This window comes from Equus caballus, chromosome 8, assembly GCF_041296265.1.
Source record: "Equus caballus isolate H_3958 breed thoroughbred chromosome 8, TB-T2T, whole genome shotgun sequence".
In the NCBI taxonomy this organism is placed as follows: Eukaryota; Metazoa; Chordata; class Mammalia; order Perissodactyla; family Equidae; genus Equus; species Equus caballus.
In genome coordinates, this window is record NC_091691.1 from 63,877,991 (window position 1) to 63,884,033 (window position 6,043).

A 6,043-nucleotide genomic window follows, 5' to 3' on the forward strand; every position below is an offset into this window, starting at 1 on the left:
AAGATGATTGCTTGCTTCCCTTCCTGTTAATAAGGGAGGGCAGAACTGATAATGTCTCTTGGCTTTAAGGACTCTAACTAGCAAACAACTAAATCTCTCCCCAAAAAATCACCTGAAGAATTATAGGACGTGGAAAAATGTCCGTGTCTTTTTTGTGAGGCAACAATGATTTGGTCATTGTTAGCATTTAAATGACCACTGGATCTGTTGTCTTGAAATAATAATTAACTGAAAAAGAGGGGGACAACCAAACTAGAAGTTCTTGGAATTAAACGTGTTAACATACAATTCTGGCATCAGGTATATTGTGGTATACTTATACGGTGAAAATCAGTATAAGTATTACACATGAAGAAGATATGAAAATTGTTCTCAATATGTTAACTGAAACAAACAGATTAGTACAAAAGTGTATATATGTATCGTCAGTTTCGTAGCTGTGCCATAAGAAATTACCACAAACTAGGTGGCTTGAAATCTATTCTCTCCCAGTTGTCGAGGTTAGAAGTCTGAAATGAAGGTGTTGGCAGGGCTCTGCTCCCTTGGAAGCCCTAGAAGGGAATCATTCTTGGCCTCTTTGTCGTTCTGGTGGCCCAGTGTGTTCCTTGTCTTGTAGCTACAACACTCCAAATCTCTGCCTCTATTATGGCATGACCTTATTTCCCCATGCATCTGTGTCTCTGTATCCACATGACCTTCTTATAAAGACGCTAGGCCTTGGATTTAGGGCCCTAATCAAGTATGACCTCATCTTAACTACTTACGTCTGCAAAAACCCTATTTCCTAATAAGATCACATTCTGAGATTTCAGGTACATGTGAATTCTGGGAGGACACTATTCAACCCATTGTATGTGTGTGTGCATAAACCCATTTTTATATATGTGTGTGTGTATGAAATTGATACACACGTAAAACAGGTCTTTAAATTTATTTTTTATTTTTCTACTTTTTCTATGGTGAAAATATACTGATTTTTTAATATAAGAATATTTAAAAAAATAAATAGCCCTGACATCTACTTTTAAAAACTAGTGCTTTGTTCATTCCACTTCAGTGGCCCACGGTTTGCCGGTTCAGATCCCAGGTACAGACATGGCACCACTTGGCAAGCCATGCTGTGGTAGGCATCCCACATATGAAGTAGAGGAAGATGGACCCAGATTTTAGCTCAGGGCCAGTCTTCCTCAGCAAAAAAAGAGGACGATTGGCAGCAGATGTTAGCTCAGGACTAATCTTCCTCAAAAAAAAAATAGTGCTTTTTTTTACTAGCATCCTACCTTGAGTTTTTCTTTGCCTCATCAAAGTATGATGAGATATTTTAACCTTAATTTCAAATAAGAATTGATCCTTTGTACCATATACACACATATAAATATATATAATGAATCCGTTTTTATGGTATTGTTTATTATGCTTATTATTACAATACCTAAAACTGAAATAATGTAAACTAGGTCTTTGAGCCATTGGGTCAATCAATGTAATATCAGGTCTTTGGTTTAAATCTGGGAAGCGCCCCCCGCAAAAATTATCATTATACTCAATTGCTGAATTCAAGTCTAATTTTTAAAATGTTTTAAAGTCTCTAAGTCCAATTAATCCTAAGGCACAGGAGCAGGATGAAGAGACACTTTACCAAATTTCATCCATTCACGTTGGCTCAAATACTGGATAATTTTTAACACACGTATCCAATCTAGAATTAACTTCATCCACTCACTCTTCTTATCCTTTAGACTTTTTGGTCTGTAGTAACATCTCTAGTTATTTAGTCAAATAGTTTATAGTGTCTTCTCATAAATAATTTCTTTTCCCTTAACTATCTCTGAATTCTCATTAATCAATTATTTTTCTGTCTTTAAGTGCCCCAACTTTAACAGAACGTTCTGAATTCAGTAGAGGCCACAATCCCTCACATTTGTTAAACTATAGCAGTATATTAAATTTTGTCCTTTGCCCCTATAAGTCCTGATACCGTAGAACTGCAGAATCAAAAAGGGAGACTTCAATTCAAGAAACTTCCATGCATCCACTCTTTCCCAAACCCAAGGGTCTCACCAGGTATCTGCCCCTCTGTTATTTCTGTACCTGATTCAGTGTGAACATGGCACAGTTCTTACCTACTTTTTACTCTGCTGCTCGGTTTCTATACTTCCCTTTGAGAATTATAGTGTTATTACACTAATGCTAGAAGTGTTTTAACTTTTGGCCTGTGACAAGGCAATAGATAGGAGAATGGGGAGGTACTGCAAATTAAGTGTGTTTGTGTGTAAACTGGTTTTTGTTGGGGGCTATTGGGTACTTCTGATGCCATTGGTCCCGTCTTCATTCTAGTAAAAAAAAATGGTAGATGAGTTTATTGGTTCAATAAAACAAAAATTCTTCTACTCCAATCTACAAGGAAGATAGGATTGGTATCTGGTTGCTCAAAGAAGAGTAGCAGAAAACTGGGGAAGAGGTAAGAAGGGTGAACTCTGACTCTGGGATGGGATTGTAGGAAGATGGGGAAAATCCATTCTTTGGCCAAAACGAATCATTTCACTGGGGAAAGGAAGTTTTGGGGATGACGGCCTAGGGAACTGGTAATGAAATAGTTCTCCTGGTTTTGATAGCATTTCCCCCTGCTACAGTAGTTTGGCTGAACATTACTAATGTCAGCTCAAATGACTGAAATTTTCATTTCCTGTTCTCGTAATGTGCAGCCATCTTGTATGTGATTCACAGGATGTTCTCTGGCGTTGGGGAGTGGGGTTGGTGTAGAAGCTGATCAGTACCTTGTCAACTAAAGGTAATATTTAAGAATTTTAATGTTACACTGTTTCCCAGTTTGAAATTGGCCATTTTGGCTCTGTGTCAGAGTCTGCTATGGAAAGAGTTAAGAAGTGTTGATGGCACGAACAGGGCTGGGGAGATATGGATGTACGTTACCCATTTTGGAGTCAGATTTACTAGAATATATTTTAACACTGGTCTGCTCTTCCGTCATCCTTTTAGGCTTATATTTATTGATACTTCATTTTCCATTTCCATTTCAAAATGTTCTCATGAGTTTAAAAATGCATTTTACCATGATGTAGATGCAGACCTTTGGGTAGGCACCAATCTCTAAGAATGAGATACCAAGAGATTTATTATTTTTTTAAAGAAATAGATTTTTTAAACACATTGTCAAGATACTAATCGGAAGTCTTTAGTGTTGAAAAAAATTATAAGCAGTAATGGACATGGTCTCTGTCCATTTGACTGAACTACCACAAAAAGCAAATTGAGAGACCTGAGTCCAAAATATGTAATAACTAGACATGTAAAATGCGGTGATTCCTAAAATCTTAGCATGGCTTACATGTTACAGCTGGCAGGTTTTTGAGCCAGAAATCGTCCCCAGCAGTAAACTAGTAACTCATCACCAAATCTCTACATTTCAGGCTCATCTTCAGGAAATCTTATGTTAAAAAATCATCTTGGTAAAGTGAAAATGTAAAATAGCCTTGGTAGAACTAAAAAAGGAAAGATGGTTTTATTGAAGACCACAATTGTGTCCTCATTTGGGGTTCTTTTTTCTTCCCACTTACCCTCATGACACAATAAAGACCGAGAGCAGAAGAGGACTTGATTGAGAGCAAGAATCCTAGAATCAGTCCTAGATCCAAGCTCTTCTACGTAATCATTGTGACTGGGCAAGTCACTAAGCTCTCCAGGGTTCTTTATCTTTTCCTACATAATGGCGTAAAAGAGTAGTTGTCACCTGTCGTTATTGTGAAGACTAAATGAGAAAATGGGTGTTCACTGCTTACTGCTGTGAAGAAAAGGAGATCCAAAGAGGTGAGGCACATGTGCCCAAGTTTACCCAACTGGTTGATGGTAGCTCTGGAACTAGACGCCAGTGCCCCTGACTCCTAGACCAGTACTGTCGTGAAGCTGCACTACAGCTAATGAGCTGTTCATATCAGTGTTGGAGACATGAAGAATGGCACATTTCTCTACTCACTTCTTTTTTTAGACATAGAAGATGAAGTCTTTTAATCCACTCAACCCTAATTTATCCCCTCCTAACCGTCTCACACAGCACTAGAGGCACATATTGGCAGTTGCTGTACATGATGTGATTTCGGGCACCCTGTGAATTTCCCCTCCCTACACACCTCTCCCACACATGCAGTCACTTGGCATTTACTTATTGTGTACCCACTGTGTGCCAGGCACTGCTCTAGATACAGGAGATACGGCAGTAAACTAAATATATTCTATAAAGTAACCACCTTTGTAGAGCTTACATTCTAGAGGCAGGAGGTGGTGGACAGACAATGAACAAACAAGATAATTATAGGTTGTGTCAGTATCATAAAGGAAAGAAGAGAGTGATGTGGGAGTAACTGGAGGAGGCCACTTCAGAGGGTGGTCAGGGAAGGCTTGCTGAGGAGTTGACATTTGAGCTGAACCCGAAGCCTGAGATGTGGCCAGTGGTGCCAAGTGCTGGGAGTGACCTCTCCTTTGCATAAAGCCATGAGCCACGCTTATCCCTGAGGATTAAGCTTGAAGCTGTCATCCCTCATTTTTCAATATGAGAAGGTTCAGAAAAGGCAGACAGCTGAAGATGCTAAGTGTCTGAGGAGGAACCCAGCACCACCAAGAGTGAGAAATGGCTCAGAACCAGGAGGGGCCAGGGCGCGGGGGGCACTCCCAACCAAATTTGCCCACCACACAACTTTACCTAGTGGTGGCATGTTCATTCAGTTGCCACACACTCTACTGCTATATCTTATGCACCCAATTTTATGCAGGGTGGATTAACCAACTGAGCGTGACCACTCGTCATGGTGGCAGCAGCATCTATGCCCTGAAAAGTTGACCTGGGGTCATGCTGGGAGGGGGAGGCTTAGTGCCTGACTGGAAGTGACTTGGGATCATGGGAGAGAGCTAAGGTCAGGGTGAGAGGGAACAGGGCCAAGTAGGGCTGGGAAAGTAAACAGAAGGCATATGGTCAAGAAGGAGTGGATGTACTGGGAGCCAAGTTGTGTGGGGAGCACTGGCAAAGTTGGTACCCCGAGGAGACCAGCCAAGCCCTGTGGCATGGGAATGAGCTCTGGGTCATTCAAATTATTTTCAGAGCATGGACCAAGCCACCCACTGATTGAAACAGATGGACATTTAGGCAAATATAATCAGCTGCATTTCTGACCATATGAAGAAACGTATGCCGTGTGTGTGTGTGTGTGTGTGTGTGTGTGTGTGATTGTGAGTGAGACCTTAGCCTTTTACTCTTTCATTTTCTGTAGCTGAGTTTCATTCATATCAGTGAACATTATGAATGCCACAAAGAACTTTTTTAGAATTCCAAAATTTCTTCATTCCTTGGATGAGAGCCAAGTTTCCAAGTCATTTCAGGGCCATAGTTACTGACTTGTTAATTCTGAGTTGAAAAAAACCCAAAACCTATGTATGCTGTTTTGAAAGTTGCATTTCTGTTCCGTTTCCTTACAGTATTGTGGGTAGTGAAGCTAAGGAGCCACCTACCAAGTAGTATCTGACGGGGTTAACACAGACAATGACGAGGCAATTAGAATGAAGCTAGATTTTCAAGGCTAGTTGTGAAATCTCCTTTTGCAGGCACTTGGAGAAATCTGTGTTTTAATTATATTCTGTTTTGTAAAAATAGTGCCTGGAATACTTGGTGGTATGGCAAGAAAGAGCTTGATCTCTTGGTTTTAAGAAGCAACAATTAATGTTAGAAAGAGATGGGCACCCTGAGAAAAGAGTCTTGTTTCCTGTTCCTTCTCTCTGGCATGGGGCTGTTATTACCTGGAGTTAGAACTTCTGATTGTCAGATGAAGTGGAACTTTGTGCCCACATTGAAGGCATTATCATCAAGCAGTGGATGATAATGAAGGGCATGTTAATAATTGCAGTGGTAGGCTGCCTAGAAAAGCTTGGAGTAAAGAGCAGGCAACTCTGCCCTCGATAAAACTCATGCCTCATCCAATGTTTCTCCAAGCAGCTTAGCCTTAAAATTCTTTACACTGGTTTTCTTGACCACTTCTGA

At 40.3% G+C, this 6,043-nt stretch overlaps 1 protein-coding gene across 4 annotated transcripts in view; it reads left to right on the forward strand.

The window, feature by feature from the left end:
• Positions 1-6,043, forward strand: part of MAPRE2 (microtubule associated protein RP/EB family member 2) — a 146,783-nt gene that overhangs the window by 64,365 nt on the left and 76,375 nt on the right. The window lies entirely within an intron of this gene.